Source organism: Castor canadensis, chromosome 7 (assembly GCF_047511655.1).
Source record: "Castor canadensis chromosome 7, mCasCan1.hap1v2, whole genome shotgun sequence".
NCBI classification, from domain to species: domain Eukaryota; kingdom Metazoa; phylum Chordata; class Mammalia; order Rodentia; family Castoridae; genus Castor; species Castor canadensis.
In genome coordinates, this window is record NC_133392.1 from 106385 (window position 1) to 123747 (window position 17363).

The 17363-nt window shown below is 40.7% G+C and overlaps 1 long non-coding RNA gene and 1 pseudogene across 1 annotated transcript; one reads left to right on the top strand and one right to left on the bottom strand.

Annotated features, from left to right (window-relative positions):
• Positions 1–12215: 12215 nt before the first annotated feature.
• LOC141424721 (uncharacterized) lies at positions 12216–14995 on the bottom strand. The gene is made up of 2 exons (XR_012449572.1): positions 14487–14995; positions 12216–12397 (listed from the first exon to the last, which is right to left on the bottom strand). It is a non-coding gene; the product is annotated as an uncharacterized lncRNA (long non-coding RNA).
• A 300-nt stretch (positions 14996–15295) lies between these two features.
• On the top strand, positions 15296–16292 carry LOC109701186 (olfactory receptor 13A1-like; annotated as a pseudogene).
• The last annotated feature ends 1071 nt before the right edge of the window (positions 16293–17363 follow it).

Below are 17363 nucleotides of genomic sequence, written 5' to 3' on the forward strand. Positions count from 1 at the left end.
TAGGTTTACACCTAGGTATTTGATTTTTTTTGAGGCTATTGTAAATGGAATTGTTTTCATACATTCTTTTTCCGTTTGCTCATTGTTAGTGTATAGAAATGCTAATGATTTTTCTATGTTGATTTTATATCCTGCTACTTTGCTATAGCTATTGATGATGTCTAGAAGCTTCTGAGTAGAGTTTTTTGGGTCTTTAAGGTATAGGATCATGTCGTCTGCAAATAGGGATATTTTGACAGTTTCTTTACCTATTTGTATTCCTTTTATTCCTTCTTCTTGCCTAATTGCTCTGGCTAGGAATTCCAGTACTATGTTGAATAGGAGTGGAGATAGTGGGCATCCTTGTCTGGTTCCTGATTTTAGAGGGAATGGTTTTAATTTTTCTCCGTTAAGTATAATGCTGGCTGTAGGTTTGTCATATATAGCTTTTATAATGTTGAGGAACTTTCCTTCTATTCCTAGTTTTCTTAGAGCTTTTATCATGAAATGATGTTGGATCTTATCAAAGGCTTTTTCTGCATCTATTGAGATGATCAAGTGTTTTGTCTGTTAATGTGGTTTATTACGTTTATTGATTTTCGTATGTTGAACTACCCCTGCATCCCTGGGATGAAGCCTACCTGGTCGTGGTGGATAATCTTTTTGATGTGTTGCTGAATTCGATTTGCCATTATTTTGTTGAGGATTTTTGCATCATTGTTCATTAAGGAGATTGGCCTATAGTTCTCCTTTTTGGAGGTGTCTTTGCCTGGTTTTGGGATAAGTGTAATACTGGCTTCATAAAATGTGTTTGGCAGTTTTCCTTCCCTTTCTATTTCATGGAACAGTTTAAGGAGGGTTGAAATACCACATTTTCTTAATCCATTCATCAATAGTGGGGCATCTTGGCTGTTTCTATAACTTGGCTATTGTGAATAGTGCCACAATAAACATGGGTGTGCAGGTGCCTCTGGAGTAACCTGTGTCACAGTCTTTTGGGTAGATCCCCAAGAGTGGTATTGCTGGATCAAATGGGAGATCAATGTTTAGCTTTTTAAGTAGCCTCCAAATTTTTTTCCAGAGTGGTTGTACTAGTCTACATTCCCACCAACAGTGTAAGAGGGTTCCTTTTTCCCCGCATCCTCGCCAACACCTGTTGTTGGTGGTGTTGCTGATGATGGCTATTCTAACAGGGGTGAGGTGGAATCTTAGTGTGGCTTTAATTTGCATTTCCTTTATTGCTAGAAATGGTGAGCATTTTTTCGTGTGTTTTTTGGCCATTTCAATTTCTTCTTTTGAGAAAGTTCTGTTTAGTTCACTTGCTCATCTCTTTATTGGTTCATTAATCTTGGGAGAGTTTAGTTTTTTGAGTTCCTTATATATTCTGGTTATCAGTCCTTTGTCTGATGTGTAGCTGGCAAATATTTTCTCTCACTCTGTGGGTGGTCTCTTCAGTTTAGAGACCATTTCTTTTGTTGAGTAGAAGCTTTTTAGTTTTATGAGGTCCCATTTGTCTATGCTATCTCTTAGTTGCTGAGCTGCTGGAGTTCACTGAGAAAGTTCTTGCCTATACCTATTAGTTCCAAAGTATTTCCTACTCTTTCCTGTATCAACTTAAGAGTTTGGGGTCTGATATTAAGATCCTTGATCCATTTTTAGCTAATCTTGGTATAGGGTGATATACATGGATCTAGTTTCAGTTTTTTGCAGACTGCTAGCCAGTTTTCCCAGCAGTTTTTGTTGAAGAGGCTGTCTTTTCTCCATCGTATATTTTTAGCGCCTTTGTCAAAGAAAAGTTGGTTATAGTTGTGTGGCTTCATATCCAGGTCCTCTATTCTGTTCCACTGGTCTTCATGTGTGTTTTTGTGCCAGTACCATGCTGTTTTTATTGCTATTTCTTTGTAATATAGTTTGAAGTTGGGTATTGTGATACCTCCAGCGTTGTTCTTTTTGCTGAGTATTGCCTTGGCTATTCGTGGTCTCTTGTGTTTCCAAATAAATTTAATGGTAGATTTTTCAGGCTTTTTGATGAATGTCATTGGAATTTTGATGGGAATTGCATTAAACATGTAGATTACTTTGGGGAGCATCGACATTTTTACTATGTTGATTCTACCAATCCGTGAGCATGGGAGATCTCTCCATTTTCTATAGTCTTCCTCAATCTCTTTCTTCAGGAGTTTGTAGTTTTCCTTGTAGAGGTCATTCACATCCTTTATTAGGTTTACACTTAGGTATTTGATTTTTTGGGGGGCTATTGTAAATGGAATTATTTTCATATATTTTTTTCTCAGTTTGTTCATTATTAGTGTATAGAAATACTAATGATCTTTCTATGTTGATTTTATATCCTGCTACCTTGCTGTAGCTGTTGATAGTGTTAGGAGCTTTTAAGTAGAGTTTTTTGGGTCTTTAAGGTATAGGATCATATTGTCTGCAAATAGGGATATTTTGACAGTGTCTTTACCTATTTGTATTCCTTTTATTCCTTCTTCTTGCCTAATTGCTCTGGCTAGGAATTCCAGTACTATGTTGAATAGGAGTGGAGATAGTGGGCATCCTTGTCTAGTTCCTGATTTTAGAGGAAAAGGTTTCAGTTTTTCTCCATTAAGTATAATGCTGGCTGTAGGTTTGTCACATATAGCTTTTATAATGTTGAGGTACTTTCCTTCTATTCCTAGTTTTCTTAGAGCTTTTATCATGAAATGGTGTTGGATCTTATCAAAGGCTTTTTCTGCATCTATTGGCATGATGAAGTGGTTTTTGTCTTTGCTTCTGTTAATGTGGTTTATTACGTTTATTGATTTTCATATGTTGAACCACCCCTGCATCCCTGGGATGAAACCTACTTGGTCGTGGTGAATAATCTTTTTGATGTGTTGTTGAATTCGGTTTGCCATTATTTTGTTGAGGATTTTTGCATCAATGTTCATTAAGGAGATTGGCCTATAATTCTCCTTTTTGGAGGTGTCTGCCTGGTTTTGGGATAATTGTAATACTGGCTTAATAAAATGTGTTAGGCAGTTTTCCTTCCCTTTCTATTTTGTGGAACTGTTTAAGGAGGGTTGGTGTCAGTTCTTCTTTAAAGGTCTGATAGAATTCAGCAGAGAATCCATCAGGTCCTGGACTTTTCTTTTTGGGGAGACTCTTGATTGCTGCTTCAATTTCATTTTGTGTTATAGGTCTATTCAGGTGATAAATGTCCTCTTGGTTTAGTTTTGGATGATCATAAGTATCTAGAAGTCTGTCCATTTCTTCAAGATTTTCAAACTTATTTGAATATAGGTTCTCAAAGTAGTCTCTGATGATTTCCTGGACTTCCATGGTGTTTGTTGTTATCTCCCCTTTTGCACTTCTGATTTTACTGATTTGGGTTTTTTCTCTCCTCATTTTAGTCAGGTTTGCCAGGGGTCTATCAATCTTGTTTATTTTTTTTTGAGAACCAACTTTTTGTTTCATTAATTCTTTGTATGGTTTTTTTGGTTTCTTTTTCATTGATTTCAGCTCTTATTTTTATTGTTTCTCTCCTTCTATTTGTTTTGGGATTTGCTTGTTATTGTTTTTCGAGGTGTTTGAGATGTATCATTAGGTCATTGATTTGAGATCTTTCAGTCTTTTTAATATATGCACTCATGGCTATAAACTTTCCTCTCAGGACTGCCTTTGCTGTGTCCCATAGGTTCCAGTAAGTTGTGTTTTCACTTTCATTGACTTCCAAGAACCTTTTAATTTCCTCTTTTATTTCATCAATGACCCATTGTTCATTAAGCAATGAGTTATTCAGTTTCCAGTTGTTTGCATGGTTTTTGTCTTTATTTTTGTTGTTGAGCTCTAGTTTTAATGCATTGTGATCAGATAGAATGCATGGTATAATTTCTATTTTCTTATATTTGCTGAGGCTTGCTTTGTGCCCTAAGATATAATTTATTTTGGAAAAGTTTCCATGGGCTGCTGAGAAAAATGTATATTTTCTAGAAGTTGGATGAAATGTTCTGTAGACATCAACTAGGTCCATTTTATCTATGGTATGTTTTAGATCTAGGATTTCTTTATTGATTTTTTGTTTGGATGACCTATTTATTGATGATAGTGTGGTGTTAAAGTCTCCCACTTTCACTGTGTTGGAGTTAATATATGGTTTTAGGTCCTTCAAGGTATGATTGATGAAATTGGGTGTGTTGACATTGGTGCATATAGGTTGATAATTGTTATTTCCTTTTGGTCTATTTCCCCTTTTATTAGTTTGGAATGTCCTTCTTTATCTCATTTGATCAACGTAGATTTGAAGTCTACTTTGTCCAAGATAAGTAGTGCTACTCCTGCCTGTTTTCAGGGGCCATTGGCTTGGTAAATCTTCTTCCAGCCTTTCATCCTAAGCCTATGCTTATTTCTATCAATGAGATGGGTTTCCTGTAAGCAACAAATTGTTGGATCCAGCTTGTCAAATGGTGCCTTTTGATGGGAGAATTAAGTCCATTAACATTAAGTGTTAGTACTGATAGGTATGTGGTGATTCCTGTCATTTAGTTGACTTAGTTGTTTGAAGGTTTGATTGTGTGTAGCTAAATCAATGTTACTCTCTACTTTCTTGCTCTTTCTTTTCCTGTGGTTTGGTGTTGCCTGCCCTTTCATGGTTATGTTGGGTTTTACTTTCTGTGTGCAGAATCCCTTCTAGAATCTTTTGTAGTGGTGGCTTTGTGGTCACATGTTGTTTTAGTTTCTGCTTATCATGGAAGACTTTTATTGTTCCATCTATTTTGAATGATAGTTTTGCTGGGTAGAGTATCCTGGGGTTGAAGTTATTTTCATTCAGTGCCCAGAAGATCTCACCTCAAGCTCTTCTTGCTTTTAATGTTTCTGTTGAGAAGTCTGCAGTGATTTTGATGGGTTTACTTTTGTATGTTACTTGTTTTTTCTCTCTTACAGCCTTCAGTATTCTTTCTCTAGTCTCTGTAATTGTTGCTTTAATGATAACATGTCATGGGTTAGTTCTATTTTGGTCAGGTCTGTTTGGTGTTCTGGAGGCTTCCTGTACCTGTATGGGCATAGTTTTCCTAGATTTGGGAAATTTTCTGTTATTATTTTGTTGAATATATTACACATTCCTTTTTCTTGCACCTCTTCTCCTTCTTCAATGCTCATGATTCTCAAGTTTGGTCTTTTGATGGATTCAGTAAGTTCTTGCATTTTCTTTTCACAGATCTTGAGTTGTTTAACTAATAGTTCTTCACTTTTCCTTTAATTACCATTTCATCTTCGAGTTCTGAGATTCTGTCTTCTTCTTGTTCTAGTCTACTGGATTGGCCTTCCATTTTGTTTTGCATTTCTGTTTCATTCTTTTTTTCTGAGGTTTTCCATATTCTGAGTCTATTCCTCTTTAATGTTGTCTATTTTCATCTTGAGTTCATTTATCTCTTTATTTATCATGTTCTTTGTTTCACTTTGGTGTTTATACAGTGCTTCTATGGCTTCTTTTATTTCTTCTTGTGCTTTTTCAAATTCTCTATTTTTGTTGTCTTGGAATTTCTTGAGTGTCTCCTGTGCATTTTGGTTGACCATATCCAGTATCATCTCTATAAAATAGTGACTAGAGGGAGGAAGCAGAAAGTGTGCTTCTTAAAGTAATCTCTTGGAGAGACGCTGGAGATACACCTGGCAGGAAAAACCACCAAGAAGAGGCAAAACTCCAACACCTCCCCACCCCTAGCCCGTGCATAGCATCCCCACACCACTTTAAACAGAGAAACCAGGAGGGCTCCCGTGCCACCTTATGCCAGCTTCTAACCTGCTTGGGAGACCACCAGATATCATCATTGTTACTATTACAAGGTAGACAATACTGAATTACACAAAGTACAAGGACAGTAACCGTAGCAAGGGGAATGATGGGAAGACCGAAAAAAGAGGGAAACCACTTCCCCCCCAAGAATAAATTAGTACAGGAACCAGAGGGAAATGAAGAAAACAGATGCCCAGATCCAGACACCAACAAAACAAAGATAAACTATGCCAAAGAACCCAATGAAGCCCACAAGAACACCCTGAAAGAAGAAATCCTTTCTTTTTAATATAATAATCTATGCTCTCTTACCTGGCTTCCTTACCTCTTGTGAAGGCAGTTTGGTGCATGAGTAGCTTTCCAAATTAGTGTGTCTATAGTTGAGGATCTTAGCCACCATCATCTCCACCACATTAAATGATGTTTTAGTACTAAATGACCTTTGCATTCCCAGGATAAACCCTTAACAATCAGGGTGAATTATTCCTTGAATATGTTGCTGGATATTTTGACCAGGGTTTTATAAAGTATTTTTATACATGAGCTTAGCTTATCATTTCCTGTTATGTATTTTCATCTTTTCTTCTTTTTTTTTTTTTTTTGCTGTTCTCATAAAATGAGTTGGAAATGGTTTCTCCTGCTCTGCTTACTGAGTTTCATCATTATTTGTCTAATTTCTTCATTAAGTGTTTCCTAAATCTCCCTGTGTAACCATCTGGGAGAACATTCTTAATTTTTTTATACCAATTCAATAACAGTTAAATTTCTTTCATATGAATGATTTTTCTTTTTTTGCTTGGTTGATATATTTTAAGTAATTTTTGCATTTTTCCATGATTTCAAATTTTGTCATGAAAATTTTCAATACTTTGCACTTTTTCTTTTAAGATGTGTGTTCTGAAGTTAATTCCTTCTTCCTCTCACATTAATGGTGATTTCCTACTTTATTCTCAATTAACCTTTCCAGGCTGCTATCAATTTAAGTTAGCCCCTCTAAAGGAGAAGCTTTTAACTATTTTCTCTGTTCTTTATTTTATGATTCCTTTGTCTGCTTTCCTTTATCATTCCCTTCTTTCTTCTTACTTTTTACTTTCTTCTTACTTAGCCTCTTATTCACTGAAATGTGGAAACACAAATTATTGATTTAAACCTTTCTTATCTTTGAAGGGATTTATTTTTAATTGTTTAAAGCTGTAAGTTTGTCTCTATAACTTTGTTTCCCACAAATTTGATATGATGTGATTTCAATCATTCACTTGAAAGTATTTTCTCATTTCCCCTTGGTATGTTCTTTAGAAATTTCTTATTTATTTTACACATATTTAATATTTTGTAGATATGCTGTTGATATGGAGTTAATTCTATCATATTCAGCAAATGTATTCTGAAATTTTTCAATACTTTAAAATTTATTAAGCCTCTCATGGCCCAACCTGTGGCCCATGTGGGTGATGCTCCACGTGTTCTGAGGCACATGCATCCTGCTAGTGGTGAGTCTGTATCTGTAAGCTGGTAGGTCAGGGTGTTTGTTTTATGGCTGTTCAGCTCTTCTGTGTCACTGTTGACTTTGTGTCTGCTTTTAAAATTACTAGTAAAGGCAAGAAAATCACCAGATGAATATTCAGGCTTTGCAGTTTCTTTCTTTAATTTTGTTAATTACTGTTCCCTAAATTGTGATGCCTTACTATGAGGCACATCCACATTTATTATAAAATTGACTATTATCATGTGGAATTCCTCTGTGTCCCTGGTAACACCTCTAATTTTGAAGTCTATTTTTATGATATCATTATAGCTCCTCTGCTTTCTTGAACTTTTTGTTTGCATGATATTTCCTTTTTCTACCTGACTTTCTATTTAAATTATGTTCCTTATAGCATGTAGTGAAGAGTTGCATGTTCACTCTTTCTGACACTTTTATATTTTGGTTGGAAGATTTTTAACATAATTATAGTCATATTTGGTTCTACCACATTTCAATTTTTGTTCTATCTTTTATGATTGTTCCTCAATTCCTTCTTTCTTGCATTTTTGTCCTATTATACCATTATTACTATACATGCTATACTAATGTTTAATGTTTTCAATGGCTTCATTATCCAATACTATATTGTTGCATGAATCTCAAGCTGAGATACAGGACACTGAGGCAGTTTAGCAGGAAGCAACATTTATTGTGCCGACACAGACTCGTGTCCAAAGGCTAAGCCCCGAGAACAAAGATGTCTCATCTTGTACACTCTTGCAAACAGGTTACAGAAGAAAGAAGCAAAGCTCAACCCACATGTGGCTGCATGTGACTTCATTTGCTATTTCATTCCCCCAGTGCTATGTAATATTCTTCATGTTTCAATTTTTAAAGTTTTGTCTCTCTGCTTTGCCATTTCTTCCTCCTGCCTCATTATCAGAACACAGTCTGTCTGTTTCCTCTTCTGATCCTCCTCTCTGCTACAGTATCTACTGAAACACTGTCTCAAACATTTTTTAAAAAGAAAAAGAAAGGAGGGAAGGGAAGGAGAATTGGAGGGAGGAGGGAGGAAGGGAGGAAGGAAGGAGGGAGGGAGGGGAGGAGGGAGGGATGGAGAAAAGAAGGAAGGAAGGAAGGGAAGGATGGAGGGATGGAGAAAAGAAGAGAGGGAAGAAGGGAGAGAGAGAGGAAGGAAGGAAGAAGGGAAGGGAGCAAGAAAGGAAAATTACAAAATTGTGTATATTTCTGTTGTACATGGTGTTTTGAAATGCAACCATATTGTGGGCTAGATAAATAAGCTAATTAACACAGGCATTACCTCATGTTCTTACCATTTTTTCAGTGAGAACAATTTTGTACAGCAACAATGTACACATTACTACTACTGTCACCATGGCCCATTACAAAAGGCCAGAACAGACTCCACTTAACTGAAACTTTGTATCTTTTGTTCAGTATCCCCCTTCTAATGCCAGCCTCTGGTCACCACTATTCCACTTTCTTCTTCAGTAAAGCTGAATTTTTTTAGATTTTGCAGAATATTGAGATTATGAAGTATTTTCACCTGTTTCATGCAGCTGTACCAGAATGCCACAGCCTGGGTGATTTATAATGAGATATCTATTATTTCACCATTGTGGAGGCCGGTACTGCTTATCAATTGTCAGCATCTGGTGAGGACTCTTCTGCTGCATTATCATATGGAGGAAGCAGAGAGAGAGAGAGAAAGGGCCAAATTTGCCTTTTTCTAAAGGCATTGGTCAGAGTCCCAAGGGCAGAGCCTCCATGGCCTATTCTTCTCTTTAAAGTCTCACCTCCTCTTTTTCAGTTTGTTTTGTTTTGTTTTTTGGTACGACTGGGGTTTAAACTCAGGGCTTTGCACTGGCAAACCAGGCACTCTACCACTTGAGCCACACCAAACTGTGACTCTCCTCTTCCCAACCTCCCAAGTAGCCAGAATTATAGGTGTGAGCCTCCAGCGCCTGGCTAGGTCTCACCTCCTAATACTGTTACAAGGGCTATTCAATTTCAACAAAAGTTTGAGAGAGGACAACCATTCAAACCACAGAAAGCAGTATTTTTCTTCCTTTGCTTGGCTTAGTTCACTCAACATGATGTCATCCAAGTTCATCCATGTTGTCACAAATGAAAATGTTTCTATGTTTTAAGGCTGAATAATATCTTATTTGAGAATGCACCATATTTTTATTTATGCATCAATTTATTGTTGATCACAAGATCAGCCTATGTATTGTTTATTGTACATAATGTTGCAGTGAACAAGGGAGTACAGTTATCTCCTTGACGCATGAATTTTTTTCCTTGGGGTATATTCCCAATAGCTGGATCACATGGTGGTCATAGTGTTGTGGGAATCTCAAGCTGAGATATGGTACACTGAGGCAGTTTAGCAGGAAGCAACATTTTATTGTGTGGACACAGACCTAGTGGACTTGTGTCCAAAGGCTGAACCCCGAGAACAAAAAGACCTCACCTTATATACTCTTGCAAGCAGGTTACTGAAGCAAAAAGCAAAGCTCAACCCACTTGAGGCTGCATGTGATTTTACTGGCTATTTCATTTTCCCAGTGCTATGTGACCTTCATTTCAATTCTTTAAGTTTTATCTCTCTGCTTTGCCATCCCTTCCCCCTATTTCATCAGAACACAACCTGTCTGTTTCTTTTCTGGCCCTCCTCCCTGCTATAGCAGTTCTAATTTTTTTTCAGAATTATATAATGGCTTCCATAATGGCTGTACTAATTTACTTTCTCACCCACAATGTACAAGTGTGTCTTTTATAATTTCCTCACCAACACTTATTAGCTTTTGTCTCTTTGGTAATACCCATTCTAACAGGCTGGAAGAGATGCCATTCTGGTTTTAATTTGCATTTCTCAGTGACTAATACTACTGACCATTTTTTCACTTGCCTGTAGGCCACGTGTATGTCTTCTTTTGAGAAACATCTGTTCATCTTCTCATTGGTTGTTCAGTAATATGTTGGTTAATATCCACATTTTGTGGATTTACCCAAGTTCTTCCTGCTATTGATTTGTAGTTTCATATCTCTGTGGACAAAAAAGAGCTTACTCTGATCAGTCTTCTTCAATTTGTTGTTTGTTTCATGGCTTCACACATAATCTATCCCAGAGGACATTGGGTGCCATTTGGGAAGAAGGTATCTCTACTGCTGCTGGACGGAATGTGCTGGATCTGTCCGTCAGGTTCTTTGGTCTAAAGCATATGTCAAGGCTGCTGTGGTTAGGATGGAGTGTGTCCTCAAAGTGTCATAATTTTATCTGATATATATGTAGTTTCTTTTCTGACTTTTGGTTCCAATGGATTGAATACCATTTTCTGCCTCTTTCCTTTAATCTCTGTGTATGATCTTAAAGGTGAAATAACCCTTACATATACCACATAGCAAGCCTTGTTTTTCAAAATCAGTTATGCCCCTCAATGACTTTGTTTGAAGAATTTAATTTGCATCTGAGGCATTTTGGGTATTTAAGGACTTAATATGCTGTTTTGTGAATTATTCAGATATTTTCCTTTGTCTGGAGTTCTTATTGCGACATAGGTTTTCAATGACATCATTTTTGTGAGATTTTTAAGACATTGGTGAGGCGGGCATAACCAGCCACTTCTGTGACATCAAGGAAACCTGCTCAGACATACATACTGTCTGCATGGGTGTATGGGGTAAAGTTGATGTTCAGCAACCCCAGGTTGGCATAGGAAGCACCTATGGGAATGACAGCAATCTTTGACCAACTCAAGGGTTAGTAGTGAGCTGGGAAGAAAATAGGTTATGATTCTTATTATGGAAAAAGCTTTAGTAAAAATTAGTAACAGAAACACAATGAATTAATGTAAGGATTCAGATTAAAGAGTAAACTGAAGCAGTCATTATAAGGGAAAATGGGCTTTATTCATTGGTCTTGACTAGGACTGGGTAAAGGTTTCATTGAATAGGTCATGGTTGTGCTAGATGTTGAAGCATGAGGGCCTTTTGCCCTGGACAAGGAGGAAGAGGGAGGCAATGGGCATTCAATGGGCACATTTGGGGTTCAGGAGTCAGGGTCTAGATTGTGGGTACACGTGAACTTAGGGGAATGGCTGTAAAAGTTACTGGGCCATGGCAGATGGGCCAGCCATGTCAGATTATAGAGCTTCTGATTTGCCTGAGGACTCTGGAAAGACACAGTCAGCATGAATTGTGAGAAGGAAGGCCAGCGACAGGGTTACTTTTAGGGTTTTCAACCTGGATACATTGGAGAAAATGAGGGACAGGACTGGAAGGACAAACCAGCTACTTTGTTTCCAAAATTTTAAAAATTTTGTTTTTTAAAATTACTGAAATGAAAAATGTCTGAGGGCATGAGATGGGATATGTAATATTTTACCTGCAGACTTGGATGAGTGGTTGGATGAGAGGAGTAACAAGATGCAGAAAAGCATCCTTAGTTCATTGAACAGGTATTTTCCTATAGTCTACTATGACTAGAAGTTAAAATAAGACATTGAGGCAGAGAGGTGCAGTTCTGCTCCGTGGAACCCACATTCCCACACTGACACACTGGATGGCTAAGAGTGGGTTGCCTTGTGTTGCCATTAAAGCCACAAGTTAAAAACATTTGGTAAATGGTGAGGACATAAGCTATGGGAGTGTTAACTTTGAAGTACCTCTAACCAGGCTGGGAGGGAAAATGTAAGAGGCATCTCAGGTCATGCCCTCCAATAGGCACCTCTGCTGAGGGAGCACGTGCTGTGGAGGTGAGGGCACAGGGATGTCTCCATGGCACCTTCTGCAGAACACAGCACTTGGAGGTGTTGGAGCAAGAAAGAGCACATAGCTCCTGAGTGAAGGATGCTCCACACACTTACATATTTGTCCCATCCTGCAGGACACATCAGCGTGGGTAGCGAACCTAGAAGGGGAAGAATGAAGGGACAAGAGACACGAAGGATGACAGCAAGACAGGAGTTCTGATCAAGCTGCAAAATTTTATTGTTCACACAGGGGTATTTATGTGCTGAGGGAGTGAGGGGTATGACGAGGTGCAGGCTGGTTGGCTGGTTCTGCTATAGGACTTCTGATAGGGTGCACGTTCGCGCCGGCAGCAAGGTAAACTCCCGGAAGAGAAGCAGGGACGGCGCCATCTTGTGCTGGAGGTGGAGAAGTTGGGACAAACAACCGCAAAATGTTCCAGGGCAAGGTCAAGACAGAATGGCTCACAAAGGGAGCCTTGTCTCCGACATTTCCCCCTTATTCTTATACAAACATGACCAAAATATGTCGGCTTATTGAGAGGGGATGACAGAGGCCCAGTTCCTCAGGGTGGAGATCATTTTTGCTTTGTAAGCAAGCGTCCTTGCTAAGTTCTCAAGAGAATCTCCTTGGCATGTTTTTTGAGGAGGCAGATTTTTTAGGAGCATGCCAACCGCCATGCACCAGGGCATGTCATACAGAGGTCTTGGGTCTGGGGATCCTAGGATCCACCCTCCTGCAGTCTTACCTGCACCCTCGTTTAGAAAAGCCTTTATGATCACTCTCCCTGGGTGCTGCCTCCCCCAAGCAGAGGGGCCCAGTGGAGGAGGGCCCAATGGGCGATGAGTGGTCAAGAATGTTATATAAGAACAGGGGGTGGCAGAGAGAAAATTTGGAAACCCAGATGGAGCATTTAGTGAGTTCTTATTGAAAGGAGGGTCTCAGGAGCACGGTCTTCCATATCCAGACGATGATAATGGACCTGTATAGGCTTAGAGGCTAAGGTGTTAATTTGTTCTTTAATGAATTGTATCAGCCTGTTTATAATGCAGGGCCCTATGATCACAATTAAAAGTAGACCTAGCAAGGGGCCTAATAGTGGAAGAAGGTAGGGTAGAATTCCATTAAGCCCAGTCCAGAGGGGGTTTTCAAATAGCTCCCTTCATCTCTTTTCTAAATCTTCTTGAAGCTGTTTAATTTTGGTGCGTACTATGCCTGATTTATTGGCATAAAAGCAGCATCTTTCCCCTAAGGCCAAGCAGATACCTCCCTGGTTGGCTGTTAGCAGGTCTAAGCCTCGCCTGTTCTGAAGGACTACTTCTGCCAGGGAGTCTATTTGGTCCTGTAAATCCTTAATGGTTCCAGATAGAGTTTGTACATCATTTATAAGTTGTTGAGATAGGCGACGGTAAGAGTGTATAGCTGTGCCTAAGCCAGCTGTACCTGTGCCTATAGCTGCTGTTATTCCAAGGCTGGCAAGGAGCGGCAAGGCTTGTATTGCCCGTTTATGTCTTTTAATTAAGGTGTCTAAGCTAGGAATGGGCAAAGGTTCATCTCCTGAAATAACAGTAATGTCTGGGAGTAATAAGGCAACAACACAGCCACCAGTCCAATTTGCTGGAAGCCTGGGGAAGGCTGAGTTTCCTCCACACAAAAAAACTGTACCATTGGAGGGACAAAGAACTGGGGTGGGTGAGGAATAATTTAGAACTGATGAGCAATTTCCAAAAGAACTAACCCCAACGTCAATATCATAAGAATTATTTTGCATCCTGCCTTGAAGGCATACTGTAGGTGCATCCATAGGCTGTACTTTAAAGGGAAGTCCAGATTGGCAGGTATCCTGATCATTTATGGTGGAGTTAACAGGTATTGCCATGGGCATTATTGCTCCTGTGGTCATGCAAAGCCAGCAATCCTTAGCAAGGGTGGGGTTGGAAGTGTTAAGCAAGGAGAAGGTATTTCCCAAAATATCTAATGTATTGGGATCTAAATCTGGAATCTGAGATTTAGGCAACATTAAGGGGTGATATGTGAGTTCGGGGATTTGGGGTTTTAAAAGCTCGATTATTTGAAGATGTTTGACAGCATCCGTGGGTCCTCCACCATCAGAGACCCCTGTAGGAGGGCGGGAAGCCGTCTGCATAGCATTTTGCCCAATTTTAACAAGTTTTAAAGTACCATTATCAAAGGGTGCACTTTTGAGAATGTCATTAATCAAGTTCCAATAAGAAAAGGCGGTCACAGGGGCTTTTTCGGGGCCAAAAGATTCATAATAGTCTTTTAAACAGTCTCCGACCCGGAGCCATCTTTTACCATCAATGGTTCCTTCGAGAGGAAACCAAGGACATAAATCTCCTATGTAACAAAAGAATGACCTCAAGTCTTTTTTCTTAACAGGCGCCCCTCGTGTCTTGAGGGCCTCCTTGAGGCCTGAAAGAAACAAATCATGTGACGACACTGCTTGTCCCAGGGTGGGTCACTCACCGTTCGCCGTCCTCACTCTCCTCCTGGATCTGTCTCTCGGTTGCGTTTGCCGAGGCGATCGCGAACTCCGCTTGGCGCCAAGCCTTCCCGGAGGACGGTGTTCTCCCCGCAATCAAAGGAATAGCTACAGCCACGTTGGGCACCAGATGTCCCGTCCTGCAGGACACATCAGCGTGGGTAGCGAACCTAGAAGGGGAAGAATGAAGGGACAAGAGACACGAAGGATGACAGCAAGACAGGAGTTCTGATCAAGCTGCAAAATTTTATTGTTCACACAGGGGTATTTATGTGCTGAGGGAGTGAGGGGTATGACGAGGTGCAGGCTGGTTGGCTGGTTCTGCTATAGGACTTCTGATAGGGTGCACGTTCGCGCCGGCGGCAAGGTAAACTCCCGGAAGAGAAGCGGGGACAGCGCCATCTTGTGCTGGAGATGGAGAAGTTGGGACAAACAACCGCAAAATGTTCCAGGGCAAGGTCAAGACAGAATGGCTCACAAAGGGAGCCTTGTCTCCGACACATATTGAAGAAGGTGAAGAAGGGGTGGCTGCTCTTAGGACACAAATCTATAGGACAGAAAGTTCAAAGGTAGAAAATGAAAATAAAATGAATGATATGGGTTTACAAATGATGTTGGGAAAGAGAAGGGATGCATAGGCTTCCATACAGGAAACAATTTTGCTTCTTCATTCTTGACAGCATGCAGAGTTTGAAGCTGATCCCCTATAAAACATGAGTCTGAAGTGAGTGCCCTGTAATCTCTTCTTAGAGAGCTTCAGACAGAGGAGTGGATCCAGGGCTACTTCCTCCTGATGGCAAACCCTAACCAGACAATGGTCACAGAGTTTGTGCTTCAGGGGTTCTCAGAGCACCCCAGGTTGCAACTGTTCCTGCTTGGTTGTTTACTATCCCTGTACACTGTGGCCCTCACTGGCAGCATTCTGATCATTGTTTTGGTCAGCTCCAGTGCTGGCCTCCACAGTCCCATGTACTTTTTCCTCTGCAACTTGGCCACCATGGACATTATCTGTACCTCCTCAGTGCTGCCCAAGGTACTTCTAGGCTTAGCATCTAATGAAAACACCATCTCCTTCCAGGGGTGCATGGTCCAGCTCTTCTTCCTTGTCTGGTCTGCTTCCTCTGAGCTGCTGCTTCTCACAGTCATGACCGCTATGTGGCCATCTGCTTTCCCCTGCACTACAGCTCCAGGATGAGCCCACAAATGTGTGGAGCCATGGCCATCGGTGTATGGGGTATCTGTGCTCTGAATTCCCCCATCAACACTGGTCTGATGCCACGCCTGTCGTTCTGCGACCCCAAGGTCATCAATCACTTCTTCTGTGAGATCCCCCCATTCCTGCTGCTCTCCTGCAGCCCCACGCGTGTGAACAGCATCATGACTCTCTTGGCTGATGCCTTCTACGGAGGCATAAACTTCCTGCTCACCCTGCTGTCCTATGGCTGCATCCTCGCCAGCATCCTGCACATGCGTTCCGCAGAAGGGAAGCAGAAGGCCTTCTCCACCTGCTCCTCCCACCTCATCGTGGTCTCTGTGTACTACTCCTCCGTGTTCTGTGCCTACATCAGCCCTGCCTCCAGCTATAGCCCAGACAGAAGCAAAGTGGCGGGTGTGCTGTACTCGGCCCTCAGCCCCACACTGAATCCCCTCATCTACACCCTGAGGAACAAGGAAGTCAAGCACGCCCTGGGGAGACTCTTACCCTCTCTCCAAATTAGGTGAGAAGTGTAGGTTGTTCTTCCAGTTTCCCAGGTATTCCATGCTCTACATCCTGAGAGCAAGATTAAAGAACTGAGACCTAGATAAAACCACTTTAGAAGAATTACCCTCGGACTTGGGGTTCTGACAGATTGTTCTGACTTTCCTGTGTTGGTTGTTTCATTTGGACCATGTTGTTTTTGTGCACTCAATAAATGTCTGATACACAGAACCACAATACCAAGTCCTGACAGTGCACTTCTTTTATTTGGGGAAACAGGCTGCCATTGCTGGGTGCCTCCAATAAATTGGTTTTTCTCAGGAAAGCTCTTGCTCAGTTACCGCTACCTCCTTCAATCAACCCAAACTCCAGGGAAAAGGGTCACTGACTGTGTCTTGCCTTGTTGCCCTACACCTACACATTGTCAGGTAATGAATGGTGTGTACCCAGAGTCTTGCCTCCCCTCGGTACATGTTCAAGTCTTCAGATCCTTTCCTCTGCCAGCCCCTCAGAGCCTTCCTTTATCTCATAGGCAAAATGATCCATCACTGTTCCTCCTGAGACTCTGGCTACCTGGACCTCACAAACACTTCTCATTCTACCTGGACTTGATGACCCTGTTGTAGCTGTATCTCCCACTGTCTATCTAGTTCTAAGTTCATCTGAAAATCCACATAGTGGTTCATCTCTTTGACCACGTTTGAATTCCCTTAATGCTGTCCCTGCCCCATGTCGGTGTCTGTCTAGTGAATAATTTGTCCGTTTCTACCCCTTGTCTATGGAGGAGCTACCACATGAACACGTTGGGGATAACGCAGGTGCCATCACCACTGTCTTACATGAATATCCCACCAGTCAGTGACTCTCCACACCTTAATGGGCTGCATCCACTGGAGTTGGTGTGTTAGTGGTGCTAACCTGGGTCTCGGCTTTCTAAGTGTCTGGGCAGGACCATGGTTGACACCATTTTAGGACCAGTTGTGATCACAAGGCTGAACTGTGCTTTTGAACCTGACTACTGCTCCCATTTGTCAGTTCCCTGCACCTACTTCCTATACATCAGGGAGACTCACAATCATTTCTCACCATCAGCATGTCACCCCATGTCCCAGTACCTCATTTTGTCCTACATCAGTGTCACTTCCTATAGGATTTACCTGAC